The 21572-nt window shown below is 38.8% G+C and overlaps 1 long non-coding RNA gene across 2 annotated transcripts in view; it reads left to right on the forward strand.

The window, feature by feature from the left end:
- LOC130181241 (uncharacterized) overlaps positions 1 to 20429 on the forward strand; it is an 81271-nt gene extending 60842 nt beyond the window's left edge. The window contains exons 3-5 of one of the 2 annotated variants that reach the window (XR_008829542.1): positions 4706 to 4819; positions 16916 to 17215; positions 18616 to 20429. This is a non-coding gene — a long non-coding RNA (uncharacterized LOC130181241). Of the gene's footprint in view, positions 1 to 4705; positions 4820 to 16915 lie in introns of both variants that reach the window. The other variant, XR_008829541.1, reaches the window with a different exon arrangement.
- The last annotated feature ends 1143 nt before the right edge of the window (positions 20430 to 21572 follow it).

The following is a 21572-nucleotide window of genomic DNA, read 5'->3' on the forward strand; positions in this document are numbered from 1 at the left end:
CAGGTTATTTGAAACGCAGATTTGACTTGTTGTTTCATGTGAATAAGGTTGAGAAATCAGCCATATGATCAACCTACTGGGTGGCTAGCGATGGCGAACGTTAACATTCACTGTGACAAAGGAACTGGTTCAAGCATGTCTATCTCTCTCTTCCAAACCAGTATGAATGCCCACCTATGAAGCTTTCGGCTAAAGGCAGCAATTGTGCTCATCAGATTTGATCCTTTTGTCACTGATATTTCTTTTGGATTGGACCCAATGTGCCTCCAGACAATTCACCAGTAACCTCTGGCAGCTCAAATCCATTTTCCTGAAGCGTGATTCAAAATGGAGCAACACTAAACACGACGAAGAGACTCCAGCCATGCTATTGGGTGTGCGAGGCTATATAGATGCTGCAGTGTAAATATCCGGACAGTATAACGCAATCCAGTCACTGTTTCATTACTCAGGGAAATGATAGCTGCAATAACAATCAATACAGTGATGCAGCTCAATTCTTCCATGTGCCGTGAGTCATATTAAACAGATAGACAAACTTGACGAACTCAGCGTTCATGTGCGAAAACAGGTTTTACAAGATGGAAGTTACTGACACGTTTGTTTTATAGATCTTGAGGAAATTGTGTCTCTGCAGATGGTGATCGCAGGAGAGGCCTCATGGTTTATTAACAACATGCATTTAAATTCAAGCCTCAGGATAATGTGTTTGCGATGCCAGAATTCGCTGTTTGGTCTCATTCAAACCAGAAAGCTTCAATGATTGATCACATTTCTTCAGTAACTTGGCCAACACTGGTTATATTGTATACTTGAATGCGTCCGCACCGGCGACAGCTGTGTAAATTCTTTAAATTTGGCACCAACATTCACTTGAATCCAAACATGAACTGATTAGAATTTGGTGGTCAAAGGTCAAGGTCACTGTGACCACACAAAACATGTTTCTGGCCATAACTCAGGATACGCTAATTATGACACAATTTCACATAAATGTCTAACAGGATAGAAATGATGAAGTAAAGACATTTTATATCCAAAAGGTGAAAGGTCAACTTTAATGCGACGTAAACACAAAATCCAAAAAAGGTTTTTCTGTCTGTTATTCAGTGCCATAACCCAGAAAGAGAAGGGGAGATTGTGACCATATTTCCTGAAACTTGACTGGTTGACGGAGGCATACAACCACAAGGAAGTTATTCTAATTTTGTGTCATTGTGTCCACCCCCGTTGCCCTGAAGACTTAGGCCATAAAAACATCCCATAAATGTATTTGCACATTTACGTTGTGTTTGTTTAAGCATGTTTTATACTGCAGTGTGACTAAGCCTGTACCTTCCTACATTAACAAATAGTGGTAGTGTAGTTAGTAATAGTGGTTGGGGTATAGTGATAACAACAGTAGTCATAGTAGTCGTACTGTGAGTGCTATGGTAGAATTTATATTATACTGTTAAAAGAACTTTTCGTTAAGTCATAATAAGAAAAGGAGCAGCAGTAGTAGCAACATCAGCAATAATAATAAGCGGAAGCGTTTCACTTTCGTGCTGCAGTTAAAGCTGTATCAAACAAAAACAACTGAATAAGGGAAAGCAGACACGGACACATATCAATAACAGACCTTTTTTTTTAAATGAGCTTTTAAAAAAGTTGTTCTTATCATTCAATGCAGACAGTGGAGCAGTTGTTGGAGGGAAAAAAGGTCCAGGTCCGGGCCAGAGATTAAGTCTAGACCTCTTCACCAACACTTAACTTTCTACTGGAGTCAAAAAAGATCCAACATTCAGAAGCCTCCCCTCTACCCTAAATCTAAGGCCCTCATCGATCCTCAATCTGGACCTCGCTATGGCTGCTACTCCAACACCGTTTCTCCCGGGGCCTTCGGACCATTTTGTTTTTTTAACTTTATTCCCTCCAGGTTCCATCCTATAACAATCCTACTTCAGTAAAAGCTGGTTCACATACAAATCTAACCTCAGTTGTGGGTATAGCTATTCCATTGGATTATATAAGTTTAACATTCAGTATATTTATAATGCATAGTATATTTTAATGAAGATTTACTACAACATAGTCGTCACAGAAACTGGTACAGTGAGCATATCTATGATACAGAGTGACATGTGAAAGTGTTCGCAAAATAAATCACTGACTAAAGACTCTAATTCCACTTTTGTAGACTGAGATTGAGATTTCAGCATTTCCAACACTTGATTGTAAACTGTCTGTTTTGGATGCATTTCGTCAGTTGACAAGATGCCGCGCAGCTCAGTGTGAATGACGCTGAACTTGATTTTCTCTGCTACTATCATCATGAGTCACCCTGTACATGAGCTATGATTTAGTGCGTTCACCTCTGAAATGTGGTACTTGTCCTCTCAGCGCTGGCTGCATATCAGATAAGAACTCAGGTGTGTGAGGATAAGATTATGTTGGAAAGTTTAGGTTACTCATTAGAATAGCTATGATGCACAGTGCGTGCAGTGACCCCCAGGCAGGGTTGTTTTTTCTTTCCTTGGCTGCTCGCAACAACGTGAGAGGAAATGTGGGAAGTAAAACAAATGACTAGAAATGAAGCATGAGACAGAAAATATTATTTAAGTTCACATTGTACAGATAATCCCACACAGGGGGAGGCAGTTCTGTTGTATATTTATTCATTACCGAGAGTAGGCCTGTATTCCGTTAATGTCAAGTAGAAATGTCAATAAACAATTGTAAGGCAGTGTTCTGTAGCAGGACAAAAGAGAGGTATAAAAGGATATAAATAACACAAACAAATTTATATAATATCAGTGGAAATCGAGATGTGAAGCCATATTAAAAGTTGACAACCCCCATCAGATCTTTGTTCACCTTCTCTCTCTGATTGCCACGCACACAGATGGACACGTATATGTATCTATGCATAAACAGGCTTCAGGTTTAGTCAAAACGCTGCCCACACACAGGCCTCTTTGCATCTGCCTGCTGTGTGGGACGGCTTTTCAGACATTGCCTCATGTGTCAAACAATACACTCACACATGTGAACGGTGAGAGAGCTTTATCGCAAGACTTTGAGGCACAGCCTAAAACCAGCGTTCCCATGACCTTGAAACGTGTAGAGAAGTCAGGGGGTTAAACTAAGATGAGTTTGTGTGAAAACATGTGTTGTTTACAAAATTTGAAAAGTATCACACCATATACTTTTATCTCTGCCAAGGGTGTGTTTGTTTTCAGGGCATGTTTTTTCCTGGATCTCTCAAATACCTGTTCACAGTTTTCAAAAAAAGTTAGGCAGCGATTCAAGAAGTGCAGATGTGTTTTCGGGATTTCTTTACAGTCTTTTGGGAATTATTGCACATATGTTTGTGTACTCACTAACTCCTACGTATGTGTATTTGGCATGTATGTTTCATTTAATTATGAAACATGGTGTAGTCATCCAGCATCTTTCAGTGGTTAACACGTGAGAGACAACTGATTCATGCAATGAGGGCATCCTGGTATCTCAGAAAAAGAAGTGGTGTAAACAGGCTCATCAGTTTTCTGTGAGAAAATGATCATTTTTCAGCTGCAGACTCAGTTCAGCAGCGGTTCCCAGATATTCAACAGGTACACACGCACACGAAGAATGCACGCAGCTATTTCCGCACGGAAGCGGGTATTTCTCAATAACAGCGTGCTGAGTGCGTGCGTACATCCACACAATCTTTGCACCATTCATACAGAGACGTTTATGAGTCAGCTGAAACGAGTGTGATATCATATTGTGCCAAAGAAAATGAAAACATCAAAGAGAGAGAATTTACGCAAGGTTTTATTTGAAGCCTTAATTTTGTCAGGCACTACAGTCTCAACAGCGAATGATATAGTGTTTTCCAAATGTAGTAATTCAAATCATGCAGTAATTCTGGTGATTGACAGTGTATGCTGTTGTGTATGGGCTGTGTGTAATGGCCCAGCGGATGCTTCAGCACATGCTGGACCAAGGACAGAGCAAACCTGGTTTATGTCAAGATTAAACAGCTGTGTCATCGTTGATTTATGAATAACTGTGTAGGTGGTTTGTTCACTTGCAAACAGAGAGGTTAAACGCTTGTGCAGGGATTTTTGATCTCTGAAGTGAGTGCAAACACTGTGCATATGGTTTGCTTTTGAGCGTGCAGACTTGAAGTGTTGAATCTTCTGATTTACACCCATGACACCAAGTAAATACAAAAAATGGCATTTCAGTAGGAGTTAGATAGAAAAACCAGGAGCAGCCAGACTCCTCACTATGAAAAAACGGTTAAATTTCTTTGTGGTCGCGCCACAGTGGCTCACCTGGTAGAGAGGATACCACTCAGGCTCATGACATGCAACAAAGGGCCATGGGTTCAAGTCTGACCCATGGCCCTTTGTTGCATGTAATCCCCTCTCTCTCCCCAGCCCTTCAGTCACTCTCTCACTGTCCATATCTGAATAAACTGTATCTGAAAAAATAACTTAAAAAAAGAAATTCTTTGCAGTACAGTTTCCAGGCAAATGGTAGCACTTGTACTGACATTCCCGTTTCTCTCTCACTTGTAAACCGTATATAATATACAGCACGATGACATGGATGACTGAGAATCTCCACAGACAATTTATCTGTTTATTTTTATAGATGTTTTTTTTGGGACTCAAATCTTCTTGGCGAAATGATTTGTTACAATGGGGATTTTTTTTCTTTTCTTTTGCAGGGCTGAGGCACAATGTTGAGAAACAGTTTCCACCACAGGACTATCGACTTGGTTTCCACCACATTCACCTATCCTGACAAGTAGCGGGGAAACCACCCCAGCACAGCTCATCTGGTAGGAGTTATGACATCCGTAAACTACTGTACTCTTTGGCAGTCTGATCAGTGCCTTGTTGATGATCTCAAACATGATCATTTGACATAAGGACTAAATATTCCTGTGTAGCTGCGTAATGTGAGATGGAGTTATATGTTTATGAGCTGACATTAATGACATATATAAAGGTTCCTAAACAATGAAAACATGGGAAGTCCGTGAGCAGTAAATGTGGTTTATAAGCCTACCTGATATTATCCTGTTTCTGCTGTTGTTTGCTCATTTCCAGCTCGAAGTCAGATTGACCCAACCCACACTTATGTCATTTCTCCAACAACAGCTTGCTCAAGTTCTCTTTTTGTGGTTATTCTTTGTTTTATTAAAAAATATTAAAGTTCAGGATAATTTCACTCACCCTGTAAAGTGTGTGACACTTGATCATTGCCTAAATCCAAAAAAAAAGGGTAAGGGTATAAAAAAAGTCTCTTCGTGTGAGTGAGGCAGTGCTGTGGCTGAAGGAAATGCAGTGTGTGTCAGTGCGTGTCAGTGCGTGTGTCAGTGTGTGTGTCAGTGTGTGATAGTGTGTGATAGTGTGTGTCATTGTGTGTGTCAGTGTGTATCAGTGTGTGTGTCAGTGCGTGTCAGTGCGTGTGTCAGTGTGTGATAGTGTGTGTCAGTGTGTGTGTCAGTGTGTATCAGAGTGTGTCAGTGCGTGTGTCAGTGTGTGTCAGTGCGTGTGTCTGTGTGTCAGTGTGTGTCAGTGAGTGTCAGTGTGTGATAGTGTGTGTCAGTGTGTGTGTCAGTGTGTATCAGTGTGTGTGTCAGTGCGTGTGTCAGTGTGTGTCAGTGTGTGTGTCAGTGTGTGTCAGTGCGTGTGTCAGTGTGTGATAGTGTGTGTCATTGTGTGTGTCAGTGTGTATCAGTGTGTGTGTCAGTGTGTGTCAGTGCGTGTGTCAGTGTGTGATAGTGTGTGTCAGTGTTTGTGTCGGAGTGTATCAGTGTGTGTGTCAGTGTGTGTCAGTGTGTGTCAGTGCGTGTGTCAGTGTGTCAGTGTGTGATAGTGTGTGTCAGTGTGTGTGTCAGTGTGTGATAGTGTGTGATAGTGTGTGTCAGTGTGTGTCAGTGTGTGTTTGTGTGCCTTTGAGCAAGACACCAAACCCTAACTAAACCTTTTCAGCAAAATAAACTGCATATAAACTAGTACAACCACAGTGCTGCAGTGAACAAGAGACCGCCTGTGTGTCCCGCTCGAGACCACCCAACTGAGTCACAGCACGAGCCATTGTTCCTGTTTTATCAACAGATCTGAGATCTGAACTGATTATCTCCCGGTCACAAATCTGCATTCTTCACAACAGACTTAATTTCTTTACAGCACTGTGTGTGTGTAACATGAAAGCTCTAATGCATGGAAAACTGCCGATGAGTTCAAGTTCAACCGTTGAAGCGAATTAGTACAAATCAAATTGAATTAATGTAGCACCCTTCATTTGACCTTGGATTTTACATGGCGATAAATAAAAAGAAAGGAGGGATTAGAGCAGAGTGAAGCCTCTGTGAGGCATTATGTGTCCGGATTGTCTGTCCATCCCATTGTCGTGAACGCTCAGAAACGCCTTGAGGGAATTACTTCAAATTTGGACTTGAGCATAAACTGATTAGATTTTGGTGGTCAAAAGTCAAAGGTCAAAGGTCACTGCGACCTCACAAAACATGGTTTTGGCCTCTTGAATGTGGTATCTCAAGACCACTTTGAAGGAATATCTTCAGATTTGGCACAAACATTCACTTGGACTTAAAGATGAACTGATTAGATTTTTGTGCGCAAACGTCAAAGTTCGAGGCCACAATGACCTCACATTCTTGTGAATGCGATAGCATCATAATAGCCAGAACATCATAATGTTCTGGCTATTATTCACACTTTAACTCAGGAAGGGGAGATTGTGACCATATTTCCTACAACTTGGCTGGTTGGCGCAGGCATACAACCACAAGCCGGTAATTCTAGTTGCTCATGTTAGACGTTATTTTAACTCACACTACACGTCACACTACATGTCCGACATCCAGATCATTGATCAATCAGACAATTATTCAAGGGGCCGTGACGCTCCTCAAACTCAAACGTTTAAAGACAGCTGATCTGGGACAACTTCCTTCCAGTTCTAAAATTACTTTTATCTGTTGTGAAATGGTGATATCCGGTGTGATGGCTGCCATGGGATCAGAATAACTATGTGATCCGGACATTTTGAAATGCTTTATGTCATTAATTAATATCAGAGTAATGTAGTGATGACTCTGCCTGCTCAGTGTTGGTGATTGTTTCCCTCTCTACTGCAGCAATAATACACCTTAATACGTCTACGAGTATTTATCACAGGATCAGGAAATATCGTCTTAGGTACCTGTGGCCAGAAGGCAAAAGAAAAGAAAACATTTTGTGGTTAATCTTACTTTCATTGGGGCGGTAAAACACCGAGAGAAAACAGTTGCCACTATTTTAAGTCACGTGGCACTCCGTGTAAAACACCAGCACCTGTGAGCTATTTTAAGTTTGTGGATGCCCTACAAATGTTCTCAGATGTAGAGGCCTGTCGTAATCACTCAAAATATGAACATACAGTATATAAAGTCAAACAAAATCATCGGGACATTAATTTCATTGCAACTGCCTGTAAATAATCCAACAATCCTTCCTCCCTCCTGAACTCTCCTCCCATTTAACTCTCTCATGCCGGCTGACTGACAGCTCAGATTAATTAGCTAAAGTGCAAATCCATCCATTCGTCACAAAGTCTTCATGATCAATACTGTGAGTGTCATGGCCTCACACTGGCGTCAGTCCTTACATGGAGGCATCTAAAAACAGCAGCTGGCAAAGCATTTAGAAAAACAACAGATTGGAAATTTATCAAGCGTCCATATTTATAGTGTTTAGTGTGAGTAATGCCAGATGTGCTGTAGACCTTTTTGGAGAATGAAGGTGAAAAAAAATGTGGTTGCGGGACTCACATGAACTGATTCTAAAACGGATTATCCCCTCAGCTGGAGATCAGTGTTATCACAGTAACCTATAGGGAGTGTTGTGTTTAATAAAGACCAGTCACAACATCTTTACACAGTTATTTCATCACAGTTATTTAAATGCGATCAAGTTGCTCGTGTGATTGTTGACAGCGGCCCATGTTTCTCTCTCAGTTGGAACACTCACAAGAGCAACATGTCAAATGTAAGAGAATCATTGGTACGTTTAAATTTCATGTTTGTCAAACTCAGACTGTTAGCAGTCATGGTGTTCCTGCAGGCATGTCAACAAAGCCACTGAATGTGATCAGTTACTGCTGTCGGATGTAAAATTTCTTATTTTTGAAAATGCAGGGTGTTTACAAAAGCTTAAACCAATCTTGTTTTTATCTCAACCTTTATGTAGAATCACATGTGATATTTTTTTACTGTATAGACTACTGGCAGCTGTGAGGCCAGGTAGAGCGAGAGAGGAAGACGCCTCTGCTTAACACGGTGCTAAGGTGGGGCTGTAATTAAAGAATTGACTTTAGTTTGATGTTTTGGGAAAGAGTTAGAAGAGGGTTGATGCCACTCTCACATCTGTGTGGTATTTATGAAGCTTGAGTCAGCAGCTGGTTAGCGTAGCTTAGCATCAAGACTGGACAGCCGTGCAATCTGTACAGAAGCTGAAGAGTAAAAATTACAGTTTTATGGAGCGTCGTGTGTCCGTTTAGTCTGCACTGACTACATTTGGCTTCTCTACAGAGTAAACAAACGTAGTATATTGTGTTAACTTTGGAGGTGCCTTTAGGCATTTGTTACCTTCAGACAGAGCAAGACTTATTATTTTCCCTTTTCCAGCTTTATGCTAAGCTAAGCTAACCTGATGCTGACTCCAACTACATATTTTCTGTGCAGATACAAGAGAGGCATCAATTTTTCACTTGCACATAAGTTTATTTCTGAAAATATCTCACTATTCCTTAAAATATATCTTTCATTTTATGCAAAATGCTAGGAGTGACTTACGCTCTGTTTATAAAATCTCGATGAATAATAATTTGAAAATTGGAGTTCATGGACATTAGTTTTATTTTTTGCCAAATGAGTTGCCACTTCAGCTTGGAGTCGTTTCAGAACAGGACCGTCCTCCGCAGTCAGTCAGTACAATAAGGGACAGAGCACACTGCAGAGACCCGTCCCTGGGGCCCGGTCAGTGCTGTGATCTTAATTCTTTAAACTGAAGAACCAAAATTGAATGCAGACCTGTGAAGCTTTTGTCCGGCAGCAACACAAATTTAATTAACAGACTCTCTTGAGGGTGGTGTGTGAGAACCTGTGTGCATCTGTGTGTTCACTGAGTGGAAACTAAAAGTGCAGCATGACTGTTCCCAGTCGTCTTCCATCAGTATGGACACAGCCCTCCACTCGGCCAAACTTAACCTTGTGAACGCACACACAGACACACACACACACACACACACACACACAAAACATCAAGAACAAAAGCAGCAGATGTTAAATTTCCATCTTAAAAGTCTTGTGCAAAAAAACCTCTATTCCTTGTCTTGTTTTGACAGCTGTGCGTGTGTGTGTGTGTGTGTGTGTGTGTGTGTGTGCGTGTGTGCGTGTGTGCGTGTGTGCGTGTGTGTGTGTGTGTGTGTGTGTGTGTGTGTGTGTGTGTGTGTGTGTGTGTGTGTGTGTGTGTGTGTTTGCGCACAACTAGATCATAGTTTGTGGCAAATGTCCCACCTCTCTTGTTCTGGTTTCCGGTTCAGCCATTTTATCTCCACATCCATCTCTCCAGTCAGCAAATGAGCTCCTTCTCCCGTGAAATGTAAAAGAAAGAGCAGAGTGAATGAGCGACCGATGGAAAGTGAATCACTCACTCGAGCTCTGAAGTGATTTCTTTTGTCCTGCAGATTTTGTCCACACCAAATGTTTTTTTTACATCTATTATAACACAGTACTCACTCACTCCTCATGTAGGTGCGACCAATTAGAAGGAAGTGGGAGGCAGTGGAGATTACAAACAAAGAAAACCTCTGTAATGAGCTGTAAGTGATGTTAAACCTGTCAAAAACACCATACATTGCAAGTGGAGACAATCCAGGAAAATCCTAAAAATGTTAGAATTATTAAAAAATAGTCCCAATATTGGACAAGATGAAAACATATGACGCGTGACAAGGTGAGTTGTAAAGTTCAGGTGTACAATTTGGACCAACAAAATCTAAACTACAGATCTTCAGTTGGTGAATAAATGTAACCACAAGGAAACAACAGAGAAATGTTGAAACATTAATAACAATACTAAGTAAAAATTAGCATAATACCATAAAACAAGAAAAACAAACTGCACCCTCTTTTATCTTGAGGCTCGTCAACAATTTGAGTCAAACAGCACAGGCTTGACGCAAGCGGCTCCCTTTCAAAGCTCTGACGAACAGACAGCGTGTAATGTTATATGTGGTTGCTCTGTGCTGTTGTAGGCGTTTTTTTGGGGGGTTTTTTTTGTTTGAGGACAAAGGATCAGTTAGTCGGTTTTAAAAGTTGATTTGTTTTCTGTGTCCCATTTTTTACTTAAACATGAAAGCTCATATTAGTATCTGCTTGTACACTCTCTACAGTCAACATAGATCTTTGTGAGAAATAATCCAGATGTTGACTTTCTCTATTGTCTTCAGTGTAAAAGAATTATTAATAATACTGAATGATGCTTAAATATAATATACCTAGTAACTTAATATTTTTAATATTTTAAATGATAGAAAATATCCTATTTTGCAGATTAACTTAAATTTTGCACATTTTGTCATTTAACTAATGAGTTGTTTTTCATTTGAGCCATGGAGTGTGTGATGGGAAGTACTCACCGTTGCAGTTAAAGTTGAGAGTAATCATGTAATGTGTCGTCATAGTATGTTTCCTAAATTCACTTGACATTAATGGGTCTTCAATATGGTTTTAATAAAAGCTGATTTTAAATGTTGCCTGCATGTTTTAAAGACAAGTATTAGGTACACTGCCTAAAAAGATTTAAGTTTAATATAGCTCTGTGATTATTTCTTACTTCATGAAGGTTATAATATGATTCAGTTTTTGTTGATTCAATATGGTTGTTTTGGAGTCTGTAGTTTGTGGTGCTGTTTAACTCTGTTGTGTTGGACTGATCTAATGCAGAACTAATGCAACACAGTTCAACAGCACCACAAACTACATCCTCCAAGACGATCAGAACATTGAATCAACATGTCTCTTAAACGGCTTCATGAAGACAAGATTGCAAGATCGCGTTAGTTGTAGGTAGGTGTACCTAATAAACCGGCAGTGGAGTGTATATATAGTTCATAGCTCTTCCACTGTAACAGTAAGATTCGGGACAGTAAGATGAATCAGACTCTCTGAAAATGAGGATTGGCAGGAGGAAGATTTATCCACTGCACATGTCCCCCGCCTTCACCTCTGATCTCCAGCCAATACATACGGTTGGTGTTAAGTACTCACTCTTAAAGCTGCTTAATGCTGATGTAGGTTTCCACTTTATCAAAAGAGACGACAAGACAAAACATCCACTCATCCATCAAACTGGTTTCTCTCCCTTTCACCAGTAATGAACACAGTGGAGAAATCCCTGTGACACAACCCTTGATCTTTGCACAATTACTATTTGGAGTCTCTCGCCATCGCTGCTGAAACTAGCTGTTAGGTAGCTCAAAAAGCTGCTGGAAGTTGCCTGTTAGCATAGTGTGCTAATTTTTCATTTCTGCACATTTGGTACAGCAGGAGGAGCTGTGCTCTGTTTACTAATCCGTAGCTAAGTATAAGCAAAAGTCGTTTATACCACCCTTCTAGCTGTAATCACAAGTCAGACATGTCAGGAATATCTGACAAGTACAGAAGTGTCAACAAAGCCGTGGCAAAATGGCTGCCTCACAGTGCTTGCAATGTCAACATGAAATCAGTAAGTTTAGCTTATGACAAAGGATAATAGGTGCAACACAATACAATACAAATAACTAAATTGTGTTATTTATGTGGTGTGATTTATAAGAGTGGCAAAGTCAAATACGGAAATATTGAATTAATAGATATTTTTACCCCTTTTTTCCTATTATCCTGATGTACAGTAAATGCAACATTAACACAGTCTTCAGGATGTCTGCTAAATAGCAAATGTACTAATGCGGCTTGAAAATTTTAATGTCTTTTATTAATTAATTTTATTGGAATGGTTTTAGTAGTCAACACATCATCACTTTACTTAATTCTGTTTTCCAAAAAGTCCCTTTATATTAGAGTCTGTTCCTCCTGTATGTTCACATTTTGATTCAGAGCTCATCAAACCTGGATCTTGATTTAATTTTCATTTATCCTAATTTCTATCACATTTAAAACTTCTGCTACAGGGGAGTAGTGCCCTGGTACATAAGGACCTCTAGGGAAATGTACATTTTCCGTTAAATAAAATGGCTGTTAAATCTACCTCTGCATGAGGGCAGGCATGGTCACAGAGGACACGTTGTTGCTGTTAAATATCTAAACATAATCAGTTACAAGCCTTTAAAGCATCCTGCCGCTCTCTTTCCAGTAAGTTTACTCCACTGTGGTTAAAACGTCCAGAGAGAGCTAAATGCAGATCAACTTTATCAGGCAGGGGGAGAAAAAAAGCACAGAGTCATCTATCAGACTGGTTAATCTGGTCCTGTCCCTTCAGTAAATTATTCATCATACCTATGTGTCTTTGTCCGGAGAGAAAAAGATCACTGGAATGAATGGACACACCCGTTTAATCTCTTTTTTTCTTCACTGTCTTGTACAAAGACAGACATGCAGTTGTTTAGTTTTGAGGAGAAGCTGATGGTGATTACCTGCCAAATGTTGCTGCAGGCGTTTGAGCTTCGGATTCGTTGAAAATAATATGATATTTCAAAATGTATCACCTCACATCCTGAGAATCTGACTTCATGTTGCTGGCAGTCATATCTAGTATTTTAACAATACAGAACATTTCAATAAGCCAAAGAGTAGAACTGAAACATCTTTTCACGGCGATATCTTGAGTCTGAAACTAAGTGGTGCTCCGCTTAAAAAGGGCAGACGACTAATTCATCTCCTCAGCTCTTAACAGAATGATTAAAGGTGTCACCGAAGCTGAGAAATTTCTAACCATCTGGCCCGTGGTCAGTGTAATGGTGTGAGTAGAGAGGCTGGGTTATAAATGGAAGAGTGTCATTTATCTTTTTGCACTTCTTACAAGGTCTTTAATCACATTGTCCACCTATGACACTTTCAGAGGGCTGAAGACATTCATCCTCAGGAGGAAAGCCTGTCGGTCTGTAGAGATTTGTCTTAATAAAGGTAGCTGTGTGTGTGTGTGTGTGTGTGTGTGTGTGTGTGTGTGTGTGTGTGTGTGTGTGTGTGTGTGTGTGTGTACATATAATCTACATCTTGTCTATTTTTTTTAACCCATCAAAGCTGTGTTGTCTCATAAGTTAAAATATCTTCACAGCAGGCAGATCGCTGCAGAGGGGTCATTATTATTTAGTAGAAACAGATTGAAATTTTCTCAGATATCATCACTGTTTTGAAAAAATTAGTGCTTCAATAGTCAATAATTGTCAAAAATTGCTTGATAACATGAATATTTTCCCGGGGTGTACTCTTAACCAAATTTTAATTAAAAGTTTTCTCTGCCCAAAACACACAAACACACACACACATATTAACAAAGCACAAATTATGAGTCATAATTATCAACATGTTGTGTAACAAAGTCGCCACGACTGGACTTAAAATATTAATTTAGGAGAGTGTGAATGCATGCGTGTGGTCACCAGTGTTTGTTTGTCCGTAATGTCTTTAGCTGATTTAACGGAGTATTAATAATAAAATAAATACCACACACGATTAGGGATATTCCATGACTAGCAGCAAAAAGAAAATGCATATGTTGTTCTACCAACAGTCACGGTCTTTCACCGCGGTCAGTGTAAAGTTTCCACAATATCATCTGCTAAAAGCCTCAAGTGTAAATGTCTGCAAACAGCTTTCATCTTTCCCAGTGATGCACAGAGCTCTAGGGAGGAGGTCCTGTTGTCTGTTGTTCAGCCAAAACTGTACAACACTCTTTTTTTTTTTTTTTCCTACCAGCGAAGCGAAGCCTCAAAGTAAAATACTTTGCTTTAATCTGCTTAGACTGGGCAGACAGGGTCCATTATGACTAAACATAGCGTGGTCAAATCAAAGTGACCTTAATTGTTCATCTTTTAAGTAAATGTGACATTGTAAATTATGTTCATTCAAGCTTTGGTGTCAGGAATTTGAATTGACTCAGGTCTTGCTTAGCTCTATTTATCAAAACACATAAACACAGTTACAAAGCGAGTACAAAGTAAATACATGAAAGATAATCAATATCAGGCGTGTAACATTTGACATGGTTTAGTTTTTGTGCAGAGATGAAATGGTTTCAGGCTCCAATATAAGTTATAACAACGGAATATTTTATTTATCATGATGCTGTAACAGCAGTTGCAAATTGGCTCAGATGAGGAGCACGGCCTCTGCGTCAGTGTGTCAGAGTGAGCTGAGGGTACGTTTGGCTGTTTAGACAACGAATAAACAATTTCAGGCATTAAATTAAAAACTTAAATGCGCCGGCCCCACTGTGTTGTACAGTTGTCACATCAGTGCAGATTGTGTGTTTTGCCGTTGCAAATGTTTTCCATTTCCTCTGCAGAGATCATGTACATTATCTGTGTCAGGGACTCACTCACGCTTTTTGTCTGTACTTTTGGAGGCCAATTGTTGCTGCTGTTACTGTTTATATATTTTTATTTTTATGAGTCTAAATTATGTTGACTGTGTTTCAAAGCAAGTAAAGTGTGCGAGTAGCCTCATATAAATGGTGAGCCTGAATGGTAGCTCTCTAATCTACCAGGTTTTTAAATATTTAAACACTTGATTTTGCATATTATTTTAATTTAAGTCTGTTTCATAGAAAAAAAAATCGACCAGCGCTCCCTTTGGAGGCTAATTTCCATCTGTTGTCCTTGGCCAGTTGTCAAAAAGACACCTTAAAACGGAGAAGAAGAATATATTTGCATGTGTAACATAATAAGTATGCACGGGATAGTACAGTCCATATCCACCTGTGAATAATGCCACAGTCCAACACATGGTGTTTTAGACAAATAAGAAAAAAAACCAGGAGGAATCACAGATCACAGATGATCGTGGATTACTTTAAAAAGCTGTTATTTATTTATTGTTTTAAACCTTTGCGCTTAAACATAATTTCTTGTATTGTTTTGCCTTTGTGTGCAACCAAAATGTCGAAGGAGAAAGAAATAAAATTCTGGCTTAATAACAGCGGGAAGATCATCTCTGGACTGTGACTTCGTGTGTATTTTTAGTCAAAATCATAGCCTGACATTTCCTTTGTTTTCGCTGATGCTGCTTTGGAGAGTGTGTGTGTGTGTGTGTGTGTGTGTGTGTGTGTGTGTGTGTGTGTGTGTGTGTGTGTATGCGTCAACAGCCAGATCCAGAAAAGGGCCAGAAAGTCTGGAAGGAAAGCAGGAAGCTGCAGTGACGGTTGACATTGTACACAGATGTTTATTAAATACAAGGTCTTGTGGCAACGAAACAACATATTGTTTTGTCTAGACTTGTGTTTGTGAAGGCAGTAATTGTGTATGTGCATTAAAGTATGTTTTTAATATAATTAGGAAATTTAAGTCGCCTCGACCTTGGGAACTTCACAGGGCAACAGCTGATGTGCAGAATTCATACTGATTGATTTTGTTTGTACTGATTCAGATTTCAGAACAGAAAGAAAAACATGTTCTGTGTTGGTCGGCCCGAGTGTAGTGAACGATGGAGATCAACAAGGAACATTAGGCAACTTAGGTGTCAGTTCAGTTGTATATACTGCAGCACCAGCTGATATTTGTCATACGATCTTGTAATTGTTAAACTGGTCTGAACTTTACTGTCACTCTGACAGGAAAGGGACGAAGGGAGGATTACATGGAGGTTTACGACTGAGCTTGTTTCTTCATTCAGTGTTGTAAAGTCTGAATTGACTGAGCCAAAAAAAGCAAAAGAATAGCAGAGAAGATAATGATAGAAAATTGATTATTGTGCTTTCTACATGTGGTAGTATAACCCAACAACAAAAATGGCAAAATATCTGTTTTGATAGAAAATAAAATCTTTTTAGTTTCGTTTTTTAGTTTTAGATTTTATACTAATGATATATTCACGTCTTTACTACAAAGAGCTTTGTGCTTTACTGTGTTATCTTTGACTAGTGTTTGGTTGTAGCATCTTTTAAGGAAAATATTACTATAAATATAAATATAGATTTTTCTTTTTTTTATTTATTTATTTTTTTTACTAAACAGCAAAGGTGGCAGTGTTTCTTTTTTTTTTAGCCCTTGGTAGTGTCTGCATGTATTTCTTCTAGGCTGCATACAGCCTGTATGTAGCCTGAGAGGAAAAACTGAGGACAAAAACTTGCTCCTACTCCTTTAGCTCATTATCAACTTCTTTATCAACTCAGATTTTCTCTCATCTGGACTTTAATGGCAGAACAGTGAGAAAAAAACGAGATACTTTAATAAGAAAATCAAGCTGAAACAATAAAAGTGAGGAGGACAAAAGTTGGATTTTAGGATGTTATGTTGTTTTATTATATTCTAGGCTTTTAATCGTATTACGACACACACAGGCAGCACTGGACAATCTGAGGAATCTTGATAAATTGTTGGCCGTGATGTTCCTTTTGTCAGCTTTATATTTGGAGGGAATTGAAATGTGCTTCCTTCTCTGCAGGTTGGCAAAAAACACATTTTTATTTGAGGGCAATAAAAGCTAAATAGTTTGTGCTTCACTGTGTGCCGTTCCAGCCCGTTGTATTTTAATTGCTCACAGTAGGGCTGTAATCAGTTAACAATGCCCGATGATACCTGATCACCCCTTAATCCAATGTGCCACCTCAGATTTATAACGCTATTTTCCTCCATTTACGTTTATTCTCTGTGTTTTTTGCTTTCTTTTCCTGCATCCTGACAATGTTTTTCTCTTGCTCTTCCCCAGTTGAGATGTTGCTGAGTCAGTTTGGGGTCATGACATCATCATCATGAGATGGGGAGCCTGGTGAACAGTGACCGCAGGCGGCGACAGAAGAGGTGGTGCTGTGTGTTGCGTTTTGCAGCTGCTGGTAGTTGGCAAAAAAAAAAAATTGTCAACTCCCTTTTTTTTCTTGGCAAAAAAAACCAAAAAAAAAAAAAACAACCTGTCAACTCCACAGAATTTTTTTCTTTGCCAAGAACCTCAGGGAATCCTTTGCTCCAGTGTTGAATGGAAGAACAAATTCTCAAGAGATTTGAAGAGGCAGTAAGTCAGATTTTTATTGCTGCATTCCACCAAATGACCATAAAACACCTGCAGGAGGTTGGTAATCGTCCATGTTCTGAGGTCTTTTGGCCAAACCGTCTTTCCGGCTTGTGGGTTGTTTTGGAGCAAAATCTCCACACCCAGTGAAGTAATTCTGATGCTGTTGAAACCCTGACTGGTGGTGACCACAGCTACTAACACACGAGTGAAAGATTAGCCTCTGGGGTCCATCTCTTCACCAGTGATTATACAGAGTAGGTTTAATTTACAGTAACATAACTTTATTTATATATGATGTAGAGACAATGTGAGAATATCCCATACAGTCTCTCATTCATCTCTGTAGATCGTAACGAGTGATTTACAGACATTCATAGACTTTCAGTGAAAGAGGCACAAATGAGTTTGGATAAAATCATTTTAACTCTAAATAAACTATATTAGTTTTATTTCTTACATTTTTAAATCTGATAAACAAACAGACATCCTGCTGCTTAACAAGTTCATTATAGTGAAATAAAAGTTTTTGAAGCATCCATTGACCTTTAATGACTGAATGAATTTGTTCTTCCTCTCTGTATGTTGCAGCTAATGCACCTCGTCTTTTATCTAAATGATCAAAATAATGAAATGAATCCATGAACTTAAACATTAAGTTACAATTCAACTGAATCAAGGGCTCGTTTTGATATCATAATGTAAGGTCATGAAACACACTCAGCACATAAGATCCTATTGTTTACAATCTAACAGTGTGTTTGTGTCTGACATACACAGCTCATAAAAATGATGATCAGTTTGTTAATTTAGGGGTGTGATTAATGATCATTAATTAATTGATCATTTTTAATATTTTATATAATTCATCTGCTAATTATTTCCTCAATTAATCATTCAGCCTATTAAATGAATCCAGAGTTGACGTCCTCAGATTGTTCTGTCAAACCAACAGTCAAAACTCAAAGATTCACTTTGTCATCACAGGAGACAAAAATCTCACGATTTAGAAGTTCAGATCAGTGAATGATTGGCACTTTTTTTATTTAAGTGATTAATCAATAATTAAATCAGTTAAATCTAATTGATTATTAGATCATTATTATTTTTCTGTCTGCCATCTAATTGATTTATTAACTAATCATTTCAACTCTGACATTAGTTGAATGTCAGCTTCCTGCCTTCCTCCGTAGACTGTCAATACACTTTAGTGAACAAAAACACTAACGCCCTATTAACTTAATTTCAGTTTATGCTCACAGAAACACGAAGAGTTAAATAAAGCTATTATAAAGTTGGATTTATTTTTCCTGTATCAGAGGCTTCACATGGAGGTATTTAAGGACGACTCAGCACTTCCTCAAAATCGTAACTATAACATGGCTGCTTGTGTGTTTTGGCAGTGGAAGAGCTACAAACTGGCCTGATTGGACTCATTTCAGTGACTCTGTGGCAAGTGGAGCTGAAAGGATCAAGTCCAGCTGTGATACATGTGTGTGAATAAATGTGAAAAAAAGAATGGATAATATTTAAAAACTTCAGATCCTTAACGATCTCCATTAAACTTGCTTGAAAATATTTAAATAATTTGAGGAAAATTAGATTCTAATAATAGGATCCCCAACAAAAATAATTAAAACATAAAGCATGTTAACTACATCATCGATATCATACTTTTCATATAATACTCTTTAGAAGTACGTAATAAAAATGTAATTAATTAATTATATTTGAAGAGTTGTGACTGGGTTTCATATGATCACTAAACCTCTGGCTGAGTGAGACTGGTGACTAACTCTGCAGTGTTTTAAAACTATCACCAGGTCATAATTTATGGGTTGAGTGAGTTTCATGACCCTCAGGCTGTTGTCACACATTAAAACCGCATTGTTAAATTTCAAACATAGTCAGTGTAAACATGCATCATTCCTGAAAAATTTACTTCGCCCAAGCACATTTTCCCTTCGGAATTGTGAATTTCTCTTTGTCCTGCAGTGAACCAACTTTTCTGTCTAACAAAAAAACAAAAAAACAAAAACAAAACAGGTTTTGAGCCTGAAAAAAGAGAAGTTTTGTGAAATTTGTCTTCTAGCACTCTGTAAGCAGGAACAGTTAATGATTTTAACAGGGTGAGAGAACCAGCATGAAAAACTGCAGTGGTCACTGAGAACATGTCCACACTAATGCAAATCTGTAAACAGCTTCTTTCATTTCATCAAGCACAGAGAACCGCACTTGTCAAAAGTCCTGACCTGTGGTGTCACATTTTATGGTCAGATGATCCATTTTAGAGACTTGCTGTTCTGTAAATGACACAAATCTCCAATATGATCAGCAAACAATTTTTTAGGAAACAATTGTGTGTGTGGATAGGACACACGTGGCACACTGATGTCATTTTCTTGACTTAATCTGCATTAGTGTGAACATGACCTGAGAAAGAAAGGAAGGGGAAAACAGGTGAACTCATGTGAACACGTGTCCGTAATCTATAATACATACATTGTATTTAACAGATACCTTAAATGTGACAAGGGGCACCAACCTAATCCACAGACATTGGTTTGCATTGTATTTTCTAACCTTATCATATTTTTTATACTTTTTTTTAATGTAAAATCTTAATATGAAAGTTAATTAGCAACTACAAGGTGTTGGTTAGAGCCCCTTGTCAACTTCGAGGTGTGTACAGTTGACGTTTATTGGGAGGGGGTCTTCAAGTGACCCATGTGGGAACAGTCTTGCCAGTGACCTCCAGGTAATTTAAAGGCCCCTGATTTAGGAGTTTGTCTGTGTTTCTTTTTAAGATAGATAGATATTTGGCTGTTCTCACAGCAGCTTGTAGACAGCCTCAAGAAAGCAGAGAGATCGAGGGTGAGAGAAAAAGATGCTGAACCAAAACAAGGAAGGCAGTCAGACTGTGTGTGTGTGTGTGTGTGTGTGTGTGTGTGTGTGTGTGTGTGTGTTAGTGTTTGAAAGAGAGTGTGTGAACTAGGAAGAGAGGAACAAAGATCGAAAAGAAAAGAGTGCGTGTGAAAGAAAGCAAGACAGGGTGAGTTAGGGAGAGAGAGAAAGAGGAGGGGAGATATATTTGTCTGCCTATAAAGCACAGCACGCTTCTCATTTTGATTTCTGGACCTGTCGAGTAAAGTTTAGCAGAAGTGAATCCTGACTGTAAGAAATGATCACAATACACCAATAAAACATCTCAAACTGAGGAAGTTGTCTGTTGTTGTTGTTTGAAGGAGCACAACGAAACTACACTTCATGTTTCTGTGAAGTACATTCAGGGCGTGTTCACAGGAAAAATAATTCAAAACAGAGGTATGCAGTGAGAATTTGCCATCTTTGTACTCATCCAGTGAAAATATGTCAAATGGATAGGTTGCAGAAATTGCTTCATCTTCTATGTCTGATCATTTCCTCCATTAGTCAGGATGTGCTGCCTCCTCCTTCTTTTTCTAATGGCTCTGCTTTTGGTATCTGTGATGGATGAAGTGCAGCTGTAGTTTCCAGTGATGCTCATAATCAAGTTGTACATAAACTCCTAACCACATGGTGAGACTTTTTGTTTTCTATACAATGCTACAGAGCACCAAAACTGTACTCAGAGTTATTCACATTTACAACTCTCAGATGGATTTTAGAATATAGTATGAAACCTAAATGGACAGAAAGTGCAACAACACGTCATGTTTGATTCACACAAAAAATAAAGTGTGCTCACATTTTGAAAATGGACACTTTAGCCCTTTACCTAACAATACTAACTGAACATTTTCAGTATGGAAAGACACAATAGAAGTCGAGACAGTGTTAGTGCTAAAATCAATACATTTGAGTAACTGCCGTTTTGTAACAGTCTATGAAGTTTTTTTTTAAACAAAATCTCTCTTTCATCAAATGTCAGTCACTCAATCTCTTCTCTTGTTTTTCACTGCTAAGTAAACACATTTTATTTTTCCTTTAATTTTATTTTTCTTCAATTAAAGGTTAGTTTAGCAGTAGCAGGAAACAGCCTGTTTTTGCTGACCTGCATTAGTTTAGTTTTCATACCTTGCTGCAATGATGTGGAAGTACAATATAATTGAGGATGTGTCACTTCTGACCACACCCAGCAGAGGAGCAGCAAACTTTAAACTTTCAAACCAGAGATAGCGGTTAAACACTGCTTTCTGGTATTAAAGGAACAGTTCGACATTTTAGGAAATGCTGAATTTGACCTCTCATGAAGCGCTAGATGAAAGGATTGATACCACTCATGCCTGTACGGTAATGATGAAACTATGATCAGCAGCCAGTTAGCTTAGCTTAGCATAAAGACTGGAAACAGGGGGAAACAGCTAGTCTGGCTCCACAA

Source organism: Seriola aureovittata, chromosome 14 (assembly GCF_021018895.1).
Source record: "Seriola aureovittata isolate HTS-2021-v1 ecotype China chromosome 14, ASM2101889v1, whole genome shotgun sequence".
Taxonomy (NCBI): Eukaryota; Metazoa; Chordata; class Actinopteri; order Carangiformes; family Carangidae; genus Seriola; species Seriola aureovittata.